This window comes from Schistocerca nitens, chromosome 1 (assembly GCF_023898315.1).
Source record: "Schistocerca nitens isolate TAMUIC-IGC-003100 chromosome 1, iqSchNite1.1, whole genome shotgun sequence".
NCBI classification, from domain to species: domain Eukaryota; kingdom Metazoa; phylum Arthropoda; class Insecta; order Orthoptera; family Acrididae; genus Schistocerca; species Schistocerca nitens.
In genome coordinates this window covers 198,842,389-198,854,802 of record NC_064614.1, presented here as the reverse complement: position 1 = coordinate 198,854,802, position 12,414 = coordinate 198,842,389, and the positions used below count along the sequence as shown (strand labels likewise).

At 45.1% G+C, this 12,414-nt stretch overlaps 1 protein-coding gene across 1 annotated transcript in view; it reads right to left on the bottom strand.

Moving 5' to 3' along the window:
• Nucleotides 1-5,802, bottom strand: part of LOC126245547 (calcium release-activated calcium channel protein 1-like) — a 537,065-nt gene extending 531,263 nt beyond the window's left edge. The window contains exon 1 of the mRNA XM_049948328.1: nt 5,621-5,802. The gene's annotated coding sequence lies outside the window, so the exon portion shown is untranslated. The remainder of the gene's footprint in view (nt 1-5,620) is intronic.
• Between the last annotated feature and the right edge of the window lie 6,612 nt (nt 5,803-12,414).

Here is a 12,414-nt window from a genome sequence, read left to right as displayed (position 1 = left end):
CAATATATATTTGCATTTTGTACTTAAAACTTTCATTTAAAGGCATTTTGTATTTAAATTTGAAAGAGAAAAAATAACCAGGTATTTGTAATTCGAATTTAAATATCTTTAATGAACTATTTAGCACAACTCTGGTCGTAGTTGAATACTTGACACAAGGAAAAAAGTTGTGCAAGCCCAGAGGGCACACAAAAGTAAATTCAATGTTTGTACTGCGACATCAAACGCGTCGTAAGGAGATGCATGAATCAGTTCCGTGACACTGATGACGATGCCGACAGTCTCTGAAGTGGACGTCCAAAGTTCCCGCAGAGCGGAGAAAATACTGACAACACCCATGCATCAGTGACAAGCAGTGCCCGAAAGACACTTCGTCGTCGCTCTCAGGAGCTTGGCAAACCCAAATCCTCGTTACACAGCTGCTTTACGCACATATCCCTATAAAATTCATGTTTCACTTGCTAAAACAAGCTCAACTTGAAAATGGATTTCCACAACAAACTTATGATGGGCGATGAAACTAATATTGACCTAAATGGCTCTGCGAATAAACACTGCCGCATTTGGGCCACGGAACCACTAGAAATTATCCACGAAAAACCTCTCCAAGAGGTACGTGTTACAGTATCGTGTGATATAACGTTGCATCGTGTGTCTGGTCATTTATATTTTAGAAATCAAAAGGTATGACTGCCACTGTGGATGGGGACCATTGTATTGTATTGTATGTTAAACGGGGGGTCTAGAAACGACGGAGAGACTCCGTCCCCGCCGCAGCCGTAGTGGTCCACAACCCCATGACGATTACCGCAGCCCACTTCCCCCCTCCGCCGCCCCACACCGAAACACTCTTTCGAGGTTATTGTGCCGTTCGGCCCCCGGTGGAGCCCTCCCCCCCCCCCCCCCCAGGGAACGTCTCACACCAGACGAGAGTAACCCCTATGTTTGCGTGGTAGAGTAATGGTGGTGTACGCGTACGTGGAGGACTTGTTTGCGCAGCAATCGCCGACATAGTGTAGCTGAGGCGGAATAAGGGGAACCAACCCGCATTCGCCAAGGCAGATGGAAAACCGCCTAAAAACCATCCACAGACTAGCCAGCTCACCTGGACCTCGACACAAGTCCGCCGGGCGGATTCGTGCCGGGGACCAGGCGCTCCTTCCCAATCCGGAAAGCCGTGCGTTAGACCACGCTGAAAACCGGGCGGGCCGTGGTGAACGTTACCGTGACATGTTAAATACTTTCCTAAGACCGTTATTGGCTATGGAAAACAATGAAATGTGGTTTCAGCGTGACGGTGCAAAACAGCCATACCGCTGGACAGAACAAATGGTTCAAATGGCTCTGAGCACTATGGGACTCAACTGCTGTGGTCATCAGTCCCCTAGAACTTAGAACTACTTAAACCTAACTAACCTAAGGACATCACACACATCCATGCCCGAGGCAGGATTCGAACCTGCGACCGTAGCAGTCGCACGGTTCCGGACTGCGCGCCTAGAACCGCGAGACCACCGCGGCCGGCTGGACAGAACATGGCACTTCTTCAAAGACATGTTTCCTTATCGGGTCATGTCTCGTGAAACATTTGCTGGCCGCCGAGATCGCCAGATCTATCGGCCCCCCTTTTTTCTTCTTTGGAGTTTTCTCAAAGACAAAGGCTACAGGAATAATCCATCGGCCGGCCGAAGTGGCCGTGCGGTTAAAGGCGCTGCAGTCTGGAACCGCAAGACCGCTACGGTCGCAGGTTCGAATCCTGCCTCGGGCATGGATGTTTGTGATGTCCTTAGGTTAGTTAGGTTTAACTAGTTCTAAGTTCTAGGGGACTAATGACCTCAGCAGTTGAGTCCCATAGTGCACAGAGCCATTTGAACCATTTGAACCAATAATCCATCAACACTTGCTGTCCTCAGAGCTAACATTGACATAGCAATCCATGGACTTTCGCGTAAAACCTTGCAGAAGATCATGCAATACCTTGTGCTACGCATTCGCTACTGCCAAAACGTGAATGGTGGACATATGCCTAATGTTTTTCACAATACATGCTATGCTATACGCTATGGTCTCAACAACTGAACTGTCCAAGCATTTGCCTGCAGTGGTCTAAAGAAACAATGGAAAACGTACACAGCATTGAACCCATCTGCTCCCGAATACGAGTTGTGAGGAAGGATTCGAAACTGCAGCCGTAGCAGCAGCGCGGTTCCGGACTGAAGTGCCTAGGACCGCTCGGCCACAATGGCCGGCGCAAATGGGCTCCAAGTAGCCGAAGATATCCATTTCCATTCAGTTATCGGTTCACCGTTGTTCAATGGGTGCCCAAATAATTCGCTCGGATTATGTGGAATGTTCTTCAGTCCAGTCACAAACAATTGTGTCCCAGTGAATGGCGCTTTGTCATCCATAAACATTACATCACTATTTTGAAACATGGAGTCCTTGAATGGCTGCAAATGGTGTCCAATTAGCCGAACGTAATTATTTTCAGAATGATCGGTTCAGCTGGACCAGAGAACCCAGTCCATTCATGTAAACACAGCACACACCATTATGAAGACACCTTCAGCTAGCACAGTGACAACTTGGGCCCATGGCTTCGTGGGGTCTGCGCCACACTCGAATCATACCATCAGCTCTTACCAACTGAAATCGTGACTCATCTGACCAGGCCACCGTTTTCCAGTCGTCTAGGATCCAACCGGTGTGGTCACGAGCCCAGGAGAGGAGCTGCAGGCGATGTCGTTCAATTAGCACCTACTTGGCGTCGGTCATCTGCTACTGTAGCCCATTAACGCCAGATTTCGCAGCACTGTCCAAACAGATACGTTCGTAGAACATCCCACAATGATTTCTGCGGTTATTTCGCGCAGTGTTGAATGTCTGTTAATTGAAGGCCGTCGGCCACTATATCGTCGGTGGTGAGAGGTAAAGTCTGAAATTTGGTGTTCTCGGCATACTCTTGACATTGTTGATAGCGGAATATTGAACTTCCTAACGACTTCCGAAATGGAATGTCCCATGTGCCTAGCTCTTGTGTTCAGATCATAATCACGTCGGAAACCTTTCCACACGAATTACCTCAGTACAAATGACTGCTCCCCCTATGCATTGCCCTTTTGTACCTTGTGTACGAATAATACCGCTATCTGCATACGTGCATATCGCCGTCCCATGACTCTTGTCACCTCAGTTATGTAATTATGACTCTGGACTAAACCTTTGAGTGGGATTGCGTATGATTTGAGAAGTCACAAGTGATTTTTTTCTCCACATCATAGCCTCTCTGTATGTTCGAGGATCTAATTACAAACTCGTCCGCCATGGTAAATAACAATTTTTAGGTTTCACGTCTAGGATAATTAATCAAAAATGGCTCTGAGCATTATGGGACTTAACATCAACGGTCATCAGTTCCCTAGAACTTAGAACTACTTAAACCTAACTAACCTAAGGACATCACACAACACCCAGTCATCACGAGGCAGAGAAAATCCCTGACCCCGCCGGGAATCGAACCCGGGAACCCGGGCGTGGGAAGCGAGAACGCTACCGCAGATAATTAATCACTCTTGAAGAGTGCACAGAGGAGTAGATACAAGACGCAGTCATTTTCCCGCGCTTTTCTATTCTTGTCGTGTATGTTTCAGAAATGAAAATGCCAGCAGGAAATAGATACATCTACTGCGGGGCTTCTCGATTTGTTTAGCTAATAAGACGTTAACTTTCTGTTCTGTGCAACAATTAATTTAGAGATTCCAATTTGTCACGGAGGATAACAGGAATTCACGACCAACAGAAGGTTCCACCGCATCGCATCGACAGCGTGAAAGTTCTCCATCACAGTGCGTCCATAGTCAGAGCCAATTTGCAGCTATCACAAGCCTCACATACTTAGCACTGTTGTTGCCTTCCTTCGGAAAACGCTACGTTAAGCAGCAGCGCCACGCTGCTACACCTTTCAAAACAGAGAGGCTATTTATAAGCACGAAAACGTTCTCCCTTCCCAGTCTCAGAGAGAGAGAGAGAGAGAGAGAGAGAGAGAGAGAGAGAGAGAAAGGGAGGGAGTATACGTTTCTGGGATCGCACTTCTCTCGATTGATCACTTGTGAACTACAAGTGGAAACATGTGTAACGCCATAAGAGTCAGAAAAGGACAGTTCTTGCCCCTCTTAAGTATATTTGAGCGGGTATCAGGCAGAGACGAAAAAATTAATTTTAATTCAACCATAACCATATACACGATTACCTGTTGTTGATCTGTAACGTGCGTGAAAGATCATGTTTTAGGAAAAAGTGGGCAATGGATTTTTGAAAGGAACAAAACACAAAAAAATACAGTCACCATACACTTCGATCACAATTTTTGCGTTGCGTTTCGATGCATGAAACCTTGTCCTAATACACACTTATCGAGCAAGATTAACATTTTTGTCGGTGTAATTACGTCAGAATTTTAGTGATGACACCAGTGTAAAATACTGTTTATCGTGAAAACTTCAAGTAATGTTACGTATTGTTTTCTATCGAAATTTTAGATAGTGGCAGAAATAAACAGAAACAAAAAAATTAAAAACTTGACTTCAGGTTCAGTATACAAGGAGGGGCTGTCAAAACCTTGCCCTAATGATAAATACATGTTTATAATAAAGGACTGTCAATTAGCGTCAGAAAAGAGACGTATTTGAAAACATTTGCACATTAAGTAAATGTGACGACAATAAATTGCGGTGCTCTTTACAGATGCTGCTCTTATCGTAGCTAAACGGTTCATTACTGTTGTCACAAGAAACGTCCCTAAATATCTTTTTAAGAAGAATATTTTATGTAGTTTGACTCTTACAAAGAAGAAGACAGCAACCAGCCACTATTCATAGCGACTATTGCGGTGCTGTTTACAGATGCTGCTCTTATCGTAGCTAAACGGTTCATTACTGTTGTCATAAGAAACGTCCCTAAATATTTTTTTAAGAAGAATATTTTATGTAGTTTGATTCTTACTATTAATAGTGGCTGGTTGCTGTCTTCTTTGCAAGAATAAACCTACATTAATTGTACACAGCCACGGTCTCACCATATCAGTTTTAGAAAAAATATATTATTTTGTGTATTCGCACAGGTAGTATTCATGATTGCACCCAAAATCTTCACTGAGGTTTGGATTTATAAGTCACGAGGTGAATCCCAATCTTAGGTGTCTTCTAGTGGCAATGTTGGTTTTAATTTCGAGTTTAGCTCTCATAGACGCATAGTTCACTAGTGTGGTCACATTACACGCAGGAGACAAAACTTCAGTTCGAATTATGTTGCAACTCTGAGTACCGAGCAGACGAACTGGAACATTAAAGATTGAGAGAACCACTCCAATCGCATCGTGAGTTGTTGCTTACTATGACTTCTATTAATGTGACTGCATAAGTATTTGACGGGTGAAATACGAATGCTGAAAAAACATTAAGAGTATAAGATTTCAGGAGATATAAAACAGCTGCACGTTTTCACCGACATCGTTTAATCTTAAAATTAGTGCAAGCCTCGCGCCATTGTTTGCGGAACAATGTGTCAGTGAGAGCATGTGATGGGGTGAGAGAGAGAGAGAGCATCTGGCACGGTTACTGACCTGCGCGGGGAGAGTCCAGGGAGCGCTCATGTGTGGTCACAGCACAGCGGAACAGAACACGAAACGACGCGAATAAAAAGCACACGGCACTGTGCGGCACGGCAGCGCACTACGCGAGATACTCGGAGGCTTATTGTGAACGGCGACGCGGGCACGCAACAACTGAGCGGCGGGCACACGTCCCAGCTGGTGGCGGCTCTGCCCCTCCCCCCCCTCCCCACCCCCCTCTTACAAGCGTCCGCTGCGCACGCCCACCACAACACACCACAGCACGGCACGCGAAGCGCTCGACCCGCCGCGGTCTCTGCTGATTCCTGCAATCACCTATCGAGATTGAGGAACGGAAACTGGGGCGCCGTCTCCTCTCGGCCTCAACACGACCCGCGCATTCCTCCCACTCGTCTGCAGGTGAATGTCACGCAGTGGCGTAACTGGGGTACGGCAGTCGGGGCGCGTGCCCTTGGCGCTGTTCTCGGGAGAGCGCTCAGTTCTGTGACTCTCTCTCTCTCTCTCTCTGTTCGTTTAGTCGGTTCCGACTCTTCGTGACCCTGTAACCTCCCCCTCACTTATCGACCTTAATGACAGTGAAAAATTAAACCGCGTGTACCTAATGGAAATTTGGGAAAAGCAATCGTCACCGAAGTTAATCTACATCTACATTTATACTCCACAAGCCACCCAACGGTGTGTGGCGGAGGGCACTTTACGTGCCACTGTTATTAGCACCCTTTTCTGTTCCAGTCGCGTATAGTTCGCGGGAAGAACGACTGTCTGAAAGCCTCCGTGCGCGCTCGAATCTCTCTAATTTTACATTCGTGATCTCCTAGGAGGTATAAGTAGGGGGAAGCAATATATTCGATACCTCATCCAGAAACGCACCCTCTCGAAACCTGGAGAGCAAGCTACACCGCGATGCAGAGCGCCTCTCTTGCAGAGTCTGCCACTTGAGTTTGCTAAACATCTCCGTAACGCTATCACGGTTACCAAATAACCCTGTGACGAAACGCGCCACTCTTCTTTGGATCTTCTCTATCTCCTCCGTCAACCCGATCTGGTACGGATCCCACACTGATGAGCAATACTCAAGTATAGGTCGAACGAGTGTTTTGTAAGCCACCTCCTTTGTTGATGGACTACATTTTCTAAGGACTCTCCAAATGAATCTCAACCTGGCACCCGCCTTACCAACAATTAATTTCATATGATCATTCCACTGCAGATCGTTCCGCACGCATACTCCCAGATATTTTACAGAAGTAACTGCTACCAGTGTTTGTTCCGCTATCATATAATCATACAATAAAGGATCCTTCTTTCTATGTACTCGCAATACATTACATTTGTCTATGTTAAGGGTCAATTGCCGCTCCCTGCACCAAGTGCCTATCCGTTGCAGATCTTCCTGCATTTCGCTGCAATTTTCTAATGCTGTAACTTCTCTGTATACTACAGCATCATCCGCGAAAAGCCGCGTGGAACTTCCGACACTATCTACTAGGTCATTTATATATATTGTGAATAGCAATGGTCCCATAACACTCCCCTGTGGTACGCCAGAGGTTACTTTAACGTCTGTAGACGTCTCTCCATTGATAACAACATGCTGTGTTCTGTTTGCTAAAAACTCTTCAATCCAGCCACACAGCTGGTCTGATATTCCGTAGGCTCTTACTTTATCAGGCGACAGTGCGGAAATGTATCGAACGCCTTCCGGAAGTGAAGGAAAATAGCATCTACCTGGGAGCCTGTATCTAATATTTTCTGGGTCTCATGAACAAATAAAGCGAGTTGGGTCTCACACGATCGCTGTTTCCCGAATCCATGTTGATTCCCACAGAGTAGATTCTGGGTTTCCAAAAACATGATACGCGAGCAAAAAACATGTTCTAAAATTCTACAACAGATCGACGTCAGAGATATAGGTTTATAGTTTTGCGCATCTGCTCGACGACCCTTCTTGAAGACTGGGACTACCTGTGCTCTTTTCCAATCATTTGCAACCTTCCGTTCCTCTAGAGACTTGCGGTACACGGCTGTTAGAAGGGGGGCAAGTTCTTTCGCGTACTCTGTGTAGAGTCGAATTGGTATCTCGTCAGGTTCAGTGGACTTTCCTCTGTTGAGTGATTCCAGTTGCTTTTCTGTCGGCAAAGAGGGTGGAAAGGGTTACATCTAAATGAAAGGAAAAATGCAAATGAAATTGGTGGAAATTAATTTTGAAAAGGGGTAAAGTTAACAAAGAAAGTAAATGTGCGGTCGTTACGTTAACAATTAATGGGGGGTTAATTAGATATTTGAGATTTTGGGGAAAAATTACGGTCGCCTGTCCCATGGACAACTACTATAATAACTGAAAATGAAAGATTAATGCACATATATTTAGCACTCAAAGCGTGGCAACTGAATGTTGTCACGTATTGTGTGAAAAATGAATGTTTGTCAGAAGTAATAAATTTCGCTACACTCTGACGTAATTTAGCAAAAGAATTATGGTTCAAATGGCTCTGAGCACTGTGGGACTCAACTGCTGTGGTCATAAGTCCCCTAGAACTTAGAACTACTTAAACCTAGCTAACCTAAGGACAGCACACAACACCCAGCCATCACGAGGCAGAGAAAATCCCTGACCCCGCCGGGAATCGAACCCGGGAACCCGGGCGTGGGAAGCGAGAACGCTACCGCACGACCACGAGATGCGGGCAAAAGAATTAATAAAACCGGAAAATTGAAAGTTAATTTAGTGACTGAAATTAATAGTGAACTTTGTTTCTGAAGCACTACGAAATTCAATAAAATAAGGTCAGTCTTGGGCTACCTCAACAATCATTTCAAAAGCTACTTGAATCTACACAATTTAGAAATAAGAGATTTAACTTTGAACTTGAATTAAATGATTCTGAACATTTAAAAATAGTGAAATTTAGTACGTACCAACCTGAGCTGTAGTCACAGGTAAGCTAAAATATGGTAACAAAACTCGCACTCTTAATTTTTGCTTGTGTAATATAAATATTGTAGCCAGCTATGAATACTTTAACTGAACTTTGAAATTAAAGCAGTGAAATGGAATGGTATTACTTTAATGCTGGCGTATGAATTTCAACGACACGCGGGTTCATTCCAGAAAAGGAAGGGGCCCTGCCTGGTAATGCAATTGGGACGAAGAGCAACAATGCTAAGTTGCTGTATTTTTTTTGATGCAACAGTTTTAAAAGCTGAGGTCTGCCATACAGTTCTAAAACTTTACGTGCTTTTAGTCTTCCTTGTTGGTTGACTGAAGGTTTGCAGTCGTCGATCGGGGAGGTGGCGACAGTCACTCATTGTCGGCCGTCGCTGTTGCAGAAGCTGGATGTTGGCGCACCTTCTTCTCGACACGGTCACCAGGCGAAACGGGCTCTTGATGTGCGCCAGCTAATGCTTCCCGTCCGCGACAACGTGTCAGAAACTACGAGGGCTATTCCGAAAGTAAGGTCCGATCGGTCACGAAATGGAAACGACTATGAAAATCCGATAAAGCTTTGCACAGATGTGTTGGGTAGTGTCTCTAGTATAACCCCCGTTAGCATCACGTCGCTCTTCTCATTTCTGAGCTCGCAGTAAGTGCGTAAAGATGTCTAGAAAATAGTGTCTGCCGCCAAGTACGGGGGCCTGGTGAGAAATTTCCCCTGAAGCTATGCAGCTAACATTACATAACTGTCGTGCTGTTTCGTCTTCAAGACAATTCTCAGCCGCATTCTGCAGGGGCAATGAAGATGCTCCTGCATCGTTTTCAAATGGAAATGTGAGAGTACCCACAATACAGCCCGTAATTGTCTCCCTCTGAGTTTCAGCTCTGGTCACATGAACCGCTGGTTATGAAGACAACATTTCGGCACAAGACAACGAGCCGTAGGCCAGCGTAGAGAATTGGCGGAGAGCACTGGCGGCTGCCTTCTATAGCGAGGGTATGGGAAAGTTGGTACAACGCTACGATACACGTCTAAGTCGGGTCGGCGACTATGGAGATAAGTAGCTGCAAGGTGTATCTAACTGTTGCAAATAAAACATTTTTGATTTTTACCGTGGTTTCCATTTCGCGACCTATCGGACCTTACTTTCGGAATAGCCCTCGTATCATAGCAAGTCGAGCGCAATTACATGCTGCCAAACCCCGAAAGCGCGGCAGCTCGCGGGAGCGTCACACAACACACCTGCTCCACCGCCTTACTTCAGCCAGACTCTGCTCTGCGCACGCTCCAGGCTGCAGAGTTCATACTACCAAAGATCCTAAACACTTTTGTTCTCCACACGACCATCATTCGATAGCATAGTTTTCCAGTGTAAAAATACAAATAATATTTACAAAACAAACCAAGTATACATCGACAAATATATATATATATATATATATATATATATATATATATATATATATATATATATATATATATATATAGTAAAACAAAGACACAGAAATGCCATATCTTCAGGTAACAAAATAAGGAAAAAAATTTATGGTACAATAGATGGAAATAGGAGGATATGCATTTCCGGCGTTACAACCCCATGAACCAAATCACGCCACTTTTTCCTGTCTTGCCCTTTCTCCCGTAGACCTTCCAGGTTGGAACACATTGCTTCTGTGATGCCATCGACTCATCTCATCCTCTGACGTCCTCTTCTTCTAGTTCCTTCAATTTTTCCAGCGAGGCATTGTGTGTCCAAAGTAGGTGAGCTTTTGTTTTAACATTAGACCTTCCAGGGAGAAATCTGGTTTTATTTGCTCCAATATTGATCTGTTGGTTCTCTTTTCAGTCCATGGAACTCTAAGAAGTTTCCTCCAACACCACAATTCGAAGGAGTCAATTCAGCCTTTCTAATGCTCCGGGTCTCACATCCTTACATCACAACTGGAAAGACCATAGCCCTCACAATACGGATCTTTGTTGCTAGTGTTATATCTCTGGACCTTATAACCTTGTCAAGGTTTGACATCGCCTGTCTACCGAGCAACAGGCGTTTCCGGATTTCATGGCTGCAGTCGCTATCAGCAGAGATCTGGGGACCGAGATAACTGAATGTGATCACTACCTCCATGGTTTCTCCCACGAATTGGTAGGTATAGTTGCCATAATTTTCGTTTTATTCCTATTCAGCCTAAGACCGTCCTTTTCACTTTCGTCTTTCACCTTCAGCAAAAGTGTTCTCAATTCTTCTTCACTTTCTGACAACAGGATCGTATCATCCGTGTACCTGAGGTTGTTTACATTTATTCCAGCTATTTTAATTCCTGTTTCTCCTTCATCTAGCCTCGCATTCCTCATAACATGTTCTGCATACAGACTGAATAAGTACTGTGACAGTGTGCAGCCTTGCCGGGGAAAAGTGATAAGGAGGGACAGAAGGAGGGGGAAGAAGAGGGTCGGAGAGGAGTGGGGGCGAAGTAGCAGAGGGAACACGAAGAAGTACAATAAAATAATGGAAAGGATTGGAGGACAGTAAAGTTGGAAGTGGGAGCAAATGTGTGAAACGGAATCATGAGGAGGTTGGAAAGGCAATTGAGAAATATTTACCAAATAAATTGTAAGGTGGCTATATTTTCGCACCTTGCAAGCACTCATCCACATACTTTGCCGTGAACTACAACCACAATTAGGTATCATTTGATAGGTTGTACATCGTATATATGGATATTTAAAGGAGACTGACAATGTCACGTATGCCTTGTAAATGACTGTTAACGCTTATTGCAAGAAAGGTGACAGAGTGTCTATATTATAAAAACGCCATAATGAATGATTGCCGATACTCTGGAACGTCAGTGGAGATGAAACGGCAGGCAGAACTCAAGCTGTGGGTGGAAGGTCCGCACAGGTGTTGGTTCTGCTTAAACACAGAAAGTAGTCAGACGGACGTCGTGGCACCTGAGCTCTGGAGCACAGTAGAGTGACGGCCGGCCGCTATTGTAGTAGGACCGGAAGGATAACTGGATAATACTTCCGGACTCTGCAAATCGCAGACGCAGGTGAGAGGAACGAAGAAGTGGCACCTTGGAAATCACGCAGACTGGGTTATTTTCGCGGATTTTTACTCAGAAGCGTACCATTGTATGAGTATAGGTATTTCCTCGCAAACTTTCCGCGCTGGACGACAAAAGACTAAAATATGGTTGGGCAGCGTTCGGAAGAATCTGTAGAGAGGGAGAATATTCCATGGTTTCGGTAATATGATTCGTTTTCGGAATTACGAGGGTGGGGATCCGAACCTTGCTGGGAAGACAGCAGTGGAGAGACGGCGTCTTCCGCTGTGAGCGCCCGTGTGTGACGGTCGCTCGATATCAGCTTTATTGGTATGGACGGACTTGCTGTCTTTGCTCTCCGGATAGTTTATAGTTAGAACAGTTAGGCACTGTACTGTTGCGAACCTATACGATTCTGGACTTCACCTCCGGGTTGGAAGTCGTCGTTGAGTACGGAGCCAGCTTCAGTAATTGAGAGCACTTCCTCTGCCTATACTTACGTTGAGACGTTATCTGAACTCTATCCTTCTGGTTGGAAGTTCGCGTTTCTCGTCTGTAGAACACAGTGAGGAGAAGACAGTATTAGAGTGTATTAGTCAGAGGACTGCCTTCTGTTGGCCTAGTGTTTGAAAGAGTTTATTTGTGGCTGGAGTTCTTCCATCGTCGCAGACGAGTACGAGAACCACCACTTCGACGCACCGGACGCAGTACATACGGTGATATCGCAAACTGCTTCGGATTATTAGGACTATAAAAGCTAAACAGCTGTGATCACGTTAGTTTATTTCCACTGAGGTTC